The sequence below is a fragment of the Mobula birostris genome, chromosome 13 (assembly GCF_030028105.1).
Source record: "Mobula birostris isolate sMobBir1 chromosome 13, sMobBir1.hap1, whole genome shotgun sequence".
NCBI lineage: Eukaryota > Metazoa > Chordata > Chondrichthyes > Myliobatiformes > Myliobatidae > Mobula > Mobula birostris.
In genome coordinates this window covers 45,562,458-45,573,483 of record NC_092382.1, presented here as the reverse complement: position 1 = coordinate 45,573,483, position 11,026 = coordinate 45,562,458, and positions in this window count along the sequence as shown.

Genomic DNA, 11,026 nt, shown 5'->3' with positions numbered 1-11,026 from the left:
TAGAAACATCGATAACCTACAGCAGAATACAAGCAATCTGGCCCCGCAAAGTTGTGCCGAACATGTTCCTACCTCAGAAATCACTAGGCTTACCTATAGCCCCTATTTTAAGCTCCATTCCCTGTCCAAAAGTCTCCTAAAAGACCCTATTGTATGCGTCTCCACCATCGTTGCCGGCAGCCCATTCCACGCAATCACCACTCTCTGGGTGAAAAACTTACCCCTGACATCTTCTCTGTACCTACTCCCCAGCAGCATAAACCTGTGTCGTCTTGTAGCAACCATTTCAGCCCTGGGAAAAAGCCTCTTACCATGCAGACGATCAATGCTCTCATCATTTTATACACCTCTGTCAAGTCACCTCTCATCCTCCGTTGATCCAAGGAGAAAAGGCCGAGTTCACTCAACCTATTCTCATAAGGCATGCTCCCCAATCCAGGCAACATTCTTGTGTATCTCCTCTGCACCCTTTCTATGGCTTCAATATCCTTCCTGTAGTGAGGCGACCAGAACTGAGCACAATACTCCAAATGGGGTCTGACCAGGGTCTTATAACACTACCTCTCGTCTCCTAATTTCAATTCTACGATTGATGAAGGCCAATACACCGTACGCATTATTAACCACAGAGTCAACCTGCACAGCTCCTTTGAGCGTCCTATGGACTCGGACCCCAGGGAACCTCTGATCCTCCACACAGCCTAGAGCCTTACCATTAAAGCTACATTCTGCCATCATATTTGACCTACCAAACGGACCCATTTCACACTTATCTGGGTTGAACTCCGGACGCCACATCTCAGCCCAGTTTTGTATCCTATTAATGTCCCACTGCAACCTCAGATAGCCCTCCACACTATCCACAACACATCCAAGGTTTGTGTCATCTGCAAACTTACTAACCCATCCCTCCACTTCCTCATCTGGGTCATTCATAAAAATCACAAAGAGTAAGGGTCCCAGAACAGATCCTTGAGGCACCGAATTCCATGCAGAACATGACCCATCTACAACCACTCTTTGTCTTCTTTGGGCAAGCCAGTTCTGGAACGACAAAGCAATGTCCCCTTAGATCTTATGCCTCCTTACTTTCTCAGTAAACCTTGCATGTGGTACCTTATCAAATGTCTTGGTGAAATCCATATACACTACATCTACTGCTCTTCCTTCATCAATGTGTTCAGTCACATCCTCAAAAATATTCAATGAGGCTCGTAAGGCACGACCTGCCTATGACAAAGCAATGCTGACTATTTCTAATCATATTATGCCTCTCCAAATGTTCGTAAATCCTGACTCTCAGGATTTTCTCGATCAACGTGTCAACCGCTGAAGTAACATTCAATGGTCAGTAATTTCCCGGGCTATCCCTACTCAATTTCTTCAATAAGAGGAAAACATCATAAACCTCTGATCTTCCGGAACCTCTCCCATCCCCATTTATGATGCAAAGATCATCGCTAGAGGATCAACAATCTTCTCTCTCGCTACCCACGGTAGCCTTGGGTACATCTCATCCGGTCCGCGGGACTTATCCAACTTGATGCTTTCCAAAAGCGCTAGTACACCCGTCTCCTTAATATCTACATGCCCAAGCTTATCAGCCCGCTGCAAATCATCCCTACTATCGTCAAGATCCTTTTTCCTTGGTGAATACTGAAGCAAAGTATTCATTAAGTGCCCTCCGGTTCCATGCACACTTTACCACTCTCACATTTGATTGGTTCTGTTATCTCATATGTTATCCTCTTGCTCTTCGCATACTTGCAGAATGACTTGGGGTTTTCCACAATCCTGTCCGCCAAAGCACTCTCATGGCCCCTTCTGGGTCTCCCAATTTCTTTCTTAAGCTCCTTCCTGCTAGCCTTATAATCTTCTAGATCTTTACCATTAGCTAGTTCTTTGAACCTTTTGTAAGCTCTTCTTTTCTTCTTGACGAGATTAACAACAGCCTTTATACACCACGGTTTCTGTACACTACTACCCTTTCCCTCTCTCATTGGAAGGTACCTATGCAGAACCCCACGCAGATATCCCCTGAACATTTTCTACATTTCTTCCGCACGTTTCCCTGAGAATATCTGTTTCCAATTTATGCTTCCAAGTTCCTGCCCGATAGCCTCATGTTTTCCCTTATTTCAATTAAACGTTTCCCTAACGTGTGTTTTCCTTTCCCTCTCCAATACTACGGTAAACTAGGTACAATTGTGATTACTATCTACAAAATGGTCAACCGCTGGGAGACCTGACACTTGACCAGGTTCATTTCCCAATACCAGATCAAGCACGGCCTCTCCTCTTGTAGGCTTAGAGACCCATTTTGTCAAGAAACCTTCCTGAACACAACTAACAAACTCCAAACCATCTAATCCCCTCACTGTCGGTAGATGCCAATCAATATTTGGGAATTTAAGATCTCCCACCACAACAACCCTGTTATTATTACTCCTTCTCAGAATCTGTCCCCTACCTGCTCCACGATGTCCCTGCGACTATTGGGTCGTCTATAAAAAACATCCAGTTGTCACAATAGGGGGCTTTGGGAACGAGGGTGGACCCAAATGCAAGAAGCATCTTGAGAGGTTAGCAGGCTGGGGTCTTGGCTCTTGAGTCTAGCAGGTCGGGACTAAGGGTTTGGGTTAGGACTCGGAATCACAGACCACCAGGGCAAGGACTTGACATGAGACTCGGATGCTGCCAGGGCCAGGACTTGATTTGGTACTTGGAGGCCGCCAGGACCAGGACTTGACTTGATACTTGGATGCCACCAGGGCCAGGACTTGGTACTTGTATGCCGCCAGGGCCAGGACGTGGTACTTGCATGCCGCCAGGGACAGGACTTGACTTGCTACTTGGATGTCGCGAGGACCAGGACTTGACTTGGTGCTTGGATGCCGCCTGTGCCAGGACTTCGTGCTTGGATGCCGCCGGTGCCAGGACTTGGTACTTGTACGCCGCCAGGGCCATGACGTGGTACTTGGGTGCCGCCAGGGCCAGGACGTGGTACTTGGATGCCGCCAGGGCCAGGACGTGGTACTTGGAGCCTCTGGGTAGTGGCGAGCTCTAGACTCGGCCCGGGAACAGAAGACAGCGGCTCTTGATTCCCTCCGGCGGGTTAAGGGACTGATCCGCCTCGATGAGGAAACTTTGCAGGCTCGCTTTGGCGAGGTAACTTGACAGGGTTGCTCCGGTGAGGAAAGGCGACTTACTGGCACTCGCTTCGGGCGGAGACTAAGCTTGCTCCGGCCAGATGACGTTGGCGCGCCGTACCTTTAGTGACTTTGCAAACGCTCTCGCACGAACGGCAGAAAGCCGGAGACTATAAACTGCCGGTTCAGCCGAGAGTAAATTGCCTCGTATCACCAAGCCTGAGGGACACGGGAAAACTGGGAACCAAAGGGAAACAGGGAGTCAGCGGTCCGCATCGTAACGTAAACAAAGTAAATTTAAAGGGACCCCGATCCGGACCATGGCATAAGTAGAGTTATTGACCCCTTACAATTCATAACCTCCAACCACAGAGACTCCGTTGTCAACCCCTCCCTGAATTCCCCCTTTTCTGCAGCCGTGAATCTATCTCTGATCAATATTTTCACGCCTCTACCTCTTTTGCCTCTCTCCTTGTCCTTTCTGAAACATCTAAAGCCTGGCACTTGAAGTAACCATTCCTGCTCCTGAACCAGCCAAGTCTCTATAATGGCCACAACATCATAACTCCAAGTGCTGATCCATGCTCTAAGTTCATCCGCTTTATTCATAATCCTCCTAGCAGTAAAATAGACACATCTCAAACCATCGGTCTGAGCGTGTTCCTTCTCTATCACCGGCCTATCCTCCCTTTCACACGCTCTCCAAGCTTTCTGTATTGGTGAGCCAACCTCCCTTTTATTCATCCCTTTAGTTCTGTTCCCACCCACCAGCAATTCTAACTTAAACTGTCCCCAATAGCCTTAGCAAATCGCCCCTCCAGGATATTAGTTCCCTAGGGGAGATCAACCACTGTTGTGCGACACGCAAACTTGTTGGTGCGCTTAGTTCTCCAAACCGGTAGCTCCGATCGATCACGTCGTCTTCTGGGCCTTCTCCAATGAATCCCACTTTCTGAGTGGTTGCTCCTAAAATCAGATAAAAAGCCTGAAAAAAAAAAGACAGACTTCCCTCAAAATCTGAATCGTCACCGGATTAAATAAAAACTCTTTTGCTGCGCCCCTGTCCTCAGGAAAAAATGGCTGGAAAATATGTTCATTTTTAATCTTTTGCCTGTCCCTGACTGAAAAGTATCACTGCTTACGCACTACCGCTTGCTGATTGGTCGCTCCTCGATTCGGAAAACATAAACAACTGACGAGAAACTCTACAATCAAAGTCTCAGTCGCACTGATGAAAAGCTATCTCTATTCACGCACTGGATTGTGCAGGGATTGCAGCCCTGGAGGTTCGGTTTGTCAGCTTTATATCGAGCTCCCCAGAAACTCTCTCTGGACCTCCTCACCTTGTCATTGTTGCTCACGCTTGCCCTCGGGGATCCCTTGCACCCGAGCTGAGACATCTCTGCCGAATGAGTTGTGGATCATTAACTGCTGCTCCAGTTCCGTCAAACTTTCCCTCAGAAGCTGCAGCTCTGTGCACCGGGGCAGACTTGATTATCCTGGTGTTTCTAATTTCCCGCATCGCAAACACAGAACACTGCCCATGTAGTAATTCCCGCCAACAGAATGGAGAAATAGGAACACAATGATAAAGTTGTCAGATGCTTTGCCCTCGCCTGAGCCTGGGGATCTTAGACTGGCGCTATTTAAAGCCGAGCACACTCAAATATTCTGTCGTGACACCTGAATTTGAATTTTCTGCCTTTTCTAATGAATCCACCTCTGTTGATTGAAAGGCCACACAATGCATTCCCCTTGAAAATTGGTCAAGTTACTGGTGCCTTCTGCAGTGAAAACGGATGCAAAGTATTTATTGCGATCATGGATCATTTCCCTGAATCATATTCAAACCTCTCCAGCATTATGTTCAATTTGAATGTTTTGTCCCTTCTCCCCTATCGCTTATTGTTTCCTTATCCACAAAAGAGTTTTTCCAGGGTTATTTTTCTTTTTCCGTCTAAATCGCACAAAGTGAAGTGCTGAGATCTCACGTGATCATTCACGGCCAGCTCTTCAACCCAGTTCATGTGCTCAGCCTTTTGCCCTGTTTAATAATCACCCGAGCTCTGGAATATCTCCAAGCTCCTCTCTCTGCACCCTGCCCGTCGTAGTGTTGCGTCGCTGAGCATCCTGCTTTGCTGGCACGTCCTCTAATTCTTTGTTTTCCTCACATTCTTCAAACTCATTTATTTTCAAACTGACATGCTCGAAAGTTTTTAAAGCGAATCACACCAGTAGGACGCTCACGCAGGATCGGGAAACGAACGAAGTAATGGTTTGATGAGCCGGGATATAATTATTTCTATTTTTGAACACAGGTACGGCGTAAAAGCAATTCCTTCATCTCCGGAAGCGTATCGTTACGGGTAAGTGGATATTGAAGATTGTGACTGTGCGCGGGGCGATAAGTGAGCCAAAAGAGCTGCTGTATTGGGTGGGTGCTCAAGCTGACAGAAGGGTTGGGAGTGCTCCAGTAATACCATGTGACCTTAGCTCGTTTAGCAGCCTCATGTGCGGCACCTTGTGAAAGGCCTTCTGAAAATCTAAGAAAGCAACAGCAATTGACTTTCTCAGATTTAGTAGAGCTGTCGAAAGTGGTGTGAAACAACATGGCAGTGTAACGGAAAGCAAGATGTATTGTTGAGCATGATCCCGCGGGTTTATATACAGATGATGGGTTTAACGGGCATGTAATGGAGGAGAAGTTAATGATTGGGTAGAAATGTAGACAGAACAAAGAGTTAAATTCTGCCACAGAGGCAAAATTCAAAAGGACTAAAACTGCTGAACTGAAGGTGCTGTACGTATTGCACGTTGCAATCAAAATAAGGTGGACGAACTCGTAGCGCAATTAGGGATGTAATATGTAAGTCGTGGCGGAAAAAGAGCATAGCTAGGAGCTTAACATCAAATGATATACTGTGTACTGAAAGGAAGGTATCGGCGATGTTGTGGATCTGTTGCTTTCAGACGGTGTTACATCATTATAAAGAGGTGACATTGGGTCAAAGTGTGTTGAACCGTTGTAGCTGGAGTGAAGAAACTAAAACTGGGAAAAAATATTGTGGGAATCATATACAGGCCTCAAATTAGTAGCCAAGATGTGTGCTTCAGATTGCAAAATGAGCTGGAAAAGGTATGTAAGAATTGTAATGACACATTTGTAATGCAGGACTGCAATATGCAAGGGGATTGTGGAAAAAAAAAAGATTGGTGTCGGATTGCAACACAGGGAATTTGTTGATCGCCTACAAGATGGCTTTTTCTCGCGGCCTGTGCTCAAGTTTAGTCGGGGAAAGACAATCTTGGATTGGTTGTTCTGTAATAACACAGGTCGCATTCGGGAGCTTAATGTAAAGCACCTTTAGGAGGCAGTGACCATAATATGATTAAATTAATTCTGCAATTTGAGAGGGAGTAGCATGACTCACATGAATCAATATCGCAATACAGGGGCAGGAGGAAAGACTTTGCCGAGGTGGATTGGAGGAGGATACTGGCGGGGTTGACAACAGAGCAGTTGTCTGAATTACTGGGAATAATTCACAAGGCGCAGGATAGATATGTGCCGCAGAGGAAAGTGTTCTCAAGCGGCAGAGATAGGCAACCGTGGCTGACAAACGGCGGTAAGGATTGTATTAAAAAAAGGAAGCACATATAAGGTAGCGAAAGTGAGCGCGAAGTTGGATGTTTGGTAAATTTCTTATTTAAATATCCAGCAAAAGGCAACTAAAAAGTGATGAGAAGGGAAAAGATGAAATTTGACTGCAGAGTAGCCGATAATATATTGTAGGATATGAAAAGTTCTTTTTTTTTTCAATTATCTTGAGTAAAAGGGAGCTGAGAGCTGGTAGTGGGCCACTGGAAAATTATGCTGGTGATGTAGAAATGGAAGGCAAATCAATGGCAGACGGACTGAATTTGGGTTTACATCCGCTTCATTGACGAAGACACCAGCAATGTTCCAGTGGTCCGTGAGCGCCAAGGAGCAGGCATGAGTGCTATAGCTATTGCAACGGGAAACTGCCAGACAAACCCAAAGAACCCAATATGGGTAAGTTCTTGCGATTTTCATGCGAAAGTTGATCTTTCCCTGATTAGTGAGAGCATCAAAGGATATTGACAAGGCCGGTTTATGGGGTGAGTGTGGTCTGGGATCAGCCGTTATGGAATGGTAGATCAGACTCGGTGAGATGAATGGCCAAAGTTTGCTCATGTGTCTTATATGTTTATGCTTTTCTTGTCTTATGATCAAGCCTTCCTTTATTTCCTCAAAACATACTAACAGATTTTTCAGTCATTATTCCCCTGAAGGAAACTATGCTGAATTGAGCCTAACACATAACGTGAGTCCAAGTACATCAAAAGCGCACTCGTAATAGCAGCATCCAACATTTTACCAACGACTGAAATAAGGGTCACAAGCCTGTAACTTTCAGAATGTATCGCCTCACCACCTCCGCTGTTAATATGGTGATTTTAAAATGGTTTCGTTACCACTTCCAATGCCCTTTTCCTTCTCGCAACATATGTCCTTTGCCGCACGTCGCCTCTCTCTGGAGCTACAAATCACCCCTCCACCACCTTCATTCCCCAATGGCTTTATTTCTCTTTCACCAATCAACTTCCCAGCTCTGCACTTCACCCTTCCCCCTTGTTTCACTTATCACATTGTCTTTCTGTCCTTCACTCCCCGCAACACACCTTTTCCATCTAGTGCTCAGTTTTTTTTCCCTCCAGTCCTGCCGAAGAGTTTCAGCCTGAAGCTTCTGGAGCACGTTTTTTTGTATAGATGCTGCCTCCTCACCTGAATTCGTCCAGTATTCTGTGTGTGTTTCTTGGATTCCAGAACCTTCCTCTTGTTCGCAAGATTCTCTTTGATACTTAATTCTTGATTTCCCGTCTGTTATGGAACAATAGCGGGAATGGCTGCACGGCAGTGTTTCGTACGGTATGTGCGAGATGGAAACTCTGGGAGATCCCCAGTCTCCCGGTGCACATCTGCACCAGGAGAACCGAGCTGCAGATCCGCAGTGTCATAACGAACTGGAGCTGCGGGTCTATGACCTTCGACTCAAACTTGAGAATGGGAAGCTGATAGCTAGGATCTATAGGCAGTTTATCACCCTGAGGTTGCAGGAGAAAGGCAACTAGGAGACTGTCAGGAGAAGGAAAGGAAGTGTCGTCGCTTCCCCTAATGAACAGTATACCAACTTGGATGCTGTTGAGAGCGTGGAAGAGCAGCACTGACCGGCCCTTGGCGCTGTATTTGGTGCTGTGGCTCAGAGAATAAGAGAGCTGAGGAGACTGCAGTGGTGATAGGAGAATCCATAGTCGGAGGAACAGAGACAAGATTGTGTGGGCGCGATAGCCAGACTCGGATGGTATGTTTCCTCCCTGCTGACAGGATCAGAGATGTTTCTGATCAGGTCCAAGACATTCTGCGGGGTGAAGGTCAGCATTCTGGCACCAATAACGTAGTTATAACAAGTGAGGAGGTCCTGAAGAGAGAATTGAGGGAGCTGGATAAAAAGCTGAAAAAAGGACCTGCAGGATAGTAATAGCGTGATTAATGTCTCGATATCGCCAGTGGGGGAAGAATACGATGACTTGACAGGTGAATGCGTGGCTGCGGAATTGGTGTAGGAGTCAGTCCTTCAGATTTATGAACGGTTTCAGCTAATTTGGCAAAGAAATGGCAGCCAGAGTGCGAGTGCCGAACATGAGGTATTTGGTTTCCAGACAGAGACAGTATGCAGTGAGACTGCGAGCACGGAGTGCTCTGACGATGCGACAGAATGACAGTGGACAACATGAGTTGCAATGCACAAACGTTTGTAAAAGGGTGAATTCCGTATTGAAGGTGATATACGGAATAAGTGAGATGGTTTTGTGTCACAGTTGACGCGTATGACGTTATGGCATCACTAAATCTTTTTTTGAAAGATGACAGCTTGGAGCTTACCATCCAAGACACAGGTTGTATCGAAACGACAGACAGGTAGGCACAGGGGGTGGCATACCTCTGCTGATAAAAACTCAAATCGACTAATTAGAAAGGGTTACCAAAGGGTCTGAATGTTTTGATTCGTTGTGGGTAAATCTAAGGAACAGCAAGGGTAAAAAAAAAAAAGCTGATATACAGACTGACAAGCCCTTTCGATACAAACTGCCTCTTGGGCGGTAAGGATATGGTCTACAAAGGAAAACGGGATAAAAATGCATGCAAAACATGGAATGTTAGAATAGTCATAGGGGATTTCAATATGCAGATAGATTGGGAAAATCATTTTGGTGCAGGATCCTAGAGTGGACATTTCTAGAATGGCTACAAGATTGCTCTTTAGATCAGAGAGTTTAAGGTAATAGCCGTCATGGGGAAAGTGATCATACTATAATAGAATTTACACTGGCATTTGAGACGGAGAAGCTAGAGTCAAATGTATCATCATTACAGTGGAGTAAAGGGAATTGCAGCGGCATGAGAAAGGAGTTTGCTAAAATTAATTGGAAAAGACCACTGGGACGGCTGGAGACAGAGAATCAATGCTGGAATTTCTGGAAACAATCAGGAAGGCGTGAATGTATACAACCACAAGTGGAAGAAGCCTTATAAAGGAAATGCGTCATAACGTTGGCTGAAAAGAGATGTCAAAACTAGCACAAAAGCAATTAGTGCGAAGTTAGAGGATGGGGAAGCCCTTTAAAAAAAACAACAGAAGAGAAATAAAAAGTTATTAAAAAGGAAAATATGGAATGCGTAGCAAACTACTAAATAATATTACAGACGATGTCAAAGGTTTGTTCAGATACATAATGTGTACAAGAGAGACGTGAGTGGATATCGGACTGTTGGAAAATGATACTGGAGAGCTAGTAATAGGAGACAATGAAATGGCGGACGAACTGAATATATATTTTGCATCAAACGTTACTATGGAAACTCCAGCAGATAGAGAGTCTCTGTGGGCAGAAATGTCAGAAGTTGCCATTTCAAGGGAGAAAGTTCTTGGAAACTGAAAGGTCTAATGTGGATGTCTCCTGGACAGGATGGCATACATTCCAGGCTTCTGAGAAGGTGACTGAAGAGATGGTAGAGGCATTAGTTGAGATGTTTCAAGAAAGAAATCCTGGCACTGTTGCGAAGGAATGGAAAATTGCAAATGTCATGCCCCTCGTCAAGAAGCAGGAGAGGCACAACTAACGAAATTGTAGGAAAGTTCGTTAGACATCAGTGGTTGGTAAAATGTTGGAGTAAGTTGATAAGGATGTGGTTTGGCGTTTTGGAGGCGCATGTAAAATAGTCACTTGTCAGCATGGTTTCCTCAACGGAACCTCTTGCCTGAAAATCTGTTGGAATAATTTGAGAAACTAACAAGCAGGATAGAAAAACGGTATGTTGTGTACATGAGTCTTCAGAAAGTACCGCTCGTGAGGTTGCATAATAATGTAAGAGTCCATGGTATTACAAAAACTACACTATCACTGATTTGCAGAAGGCAAATTGTGGGAAAGAAGGGAGACTTTTCTGTTTGGCTGCCGGTGACTAGGGTTGCCCTCAGGGATCTGGGTTGGGGCAGCTTCTTTCTTACGTTACATGTCAATGATTTTGGATGAGGTAACTGTCATTTTCTTTCGGGGAAAATTTGCAGATGATACGAAAATAGGTGAAGTTTCAGAAAGTTTGGAGGAGGATGAGACCCCACAGACAGACCTAGACAGAGTAGGGAAATGCACAAAGAAGTGGCAGATGGAGTACTTTTCAGAAGGTTGATAGTCAGGCAATTGGCAGAAGAAATAAAAGGGCAGATTATCTTCCAAGCGCAGAAACAAAACCAAAAATCTGAGGAGCACATGATTTCGGGTGCCCTCGGGCA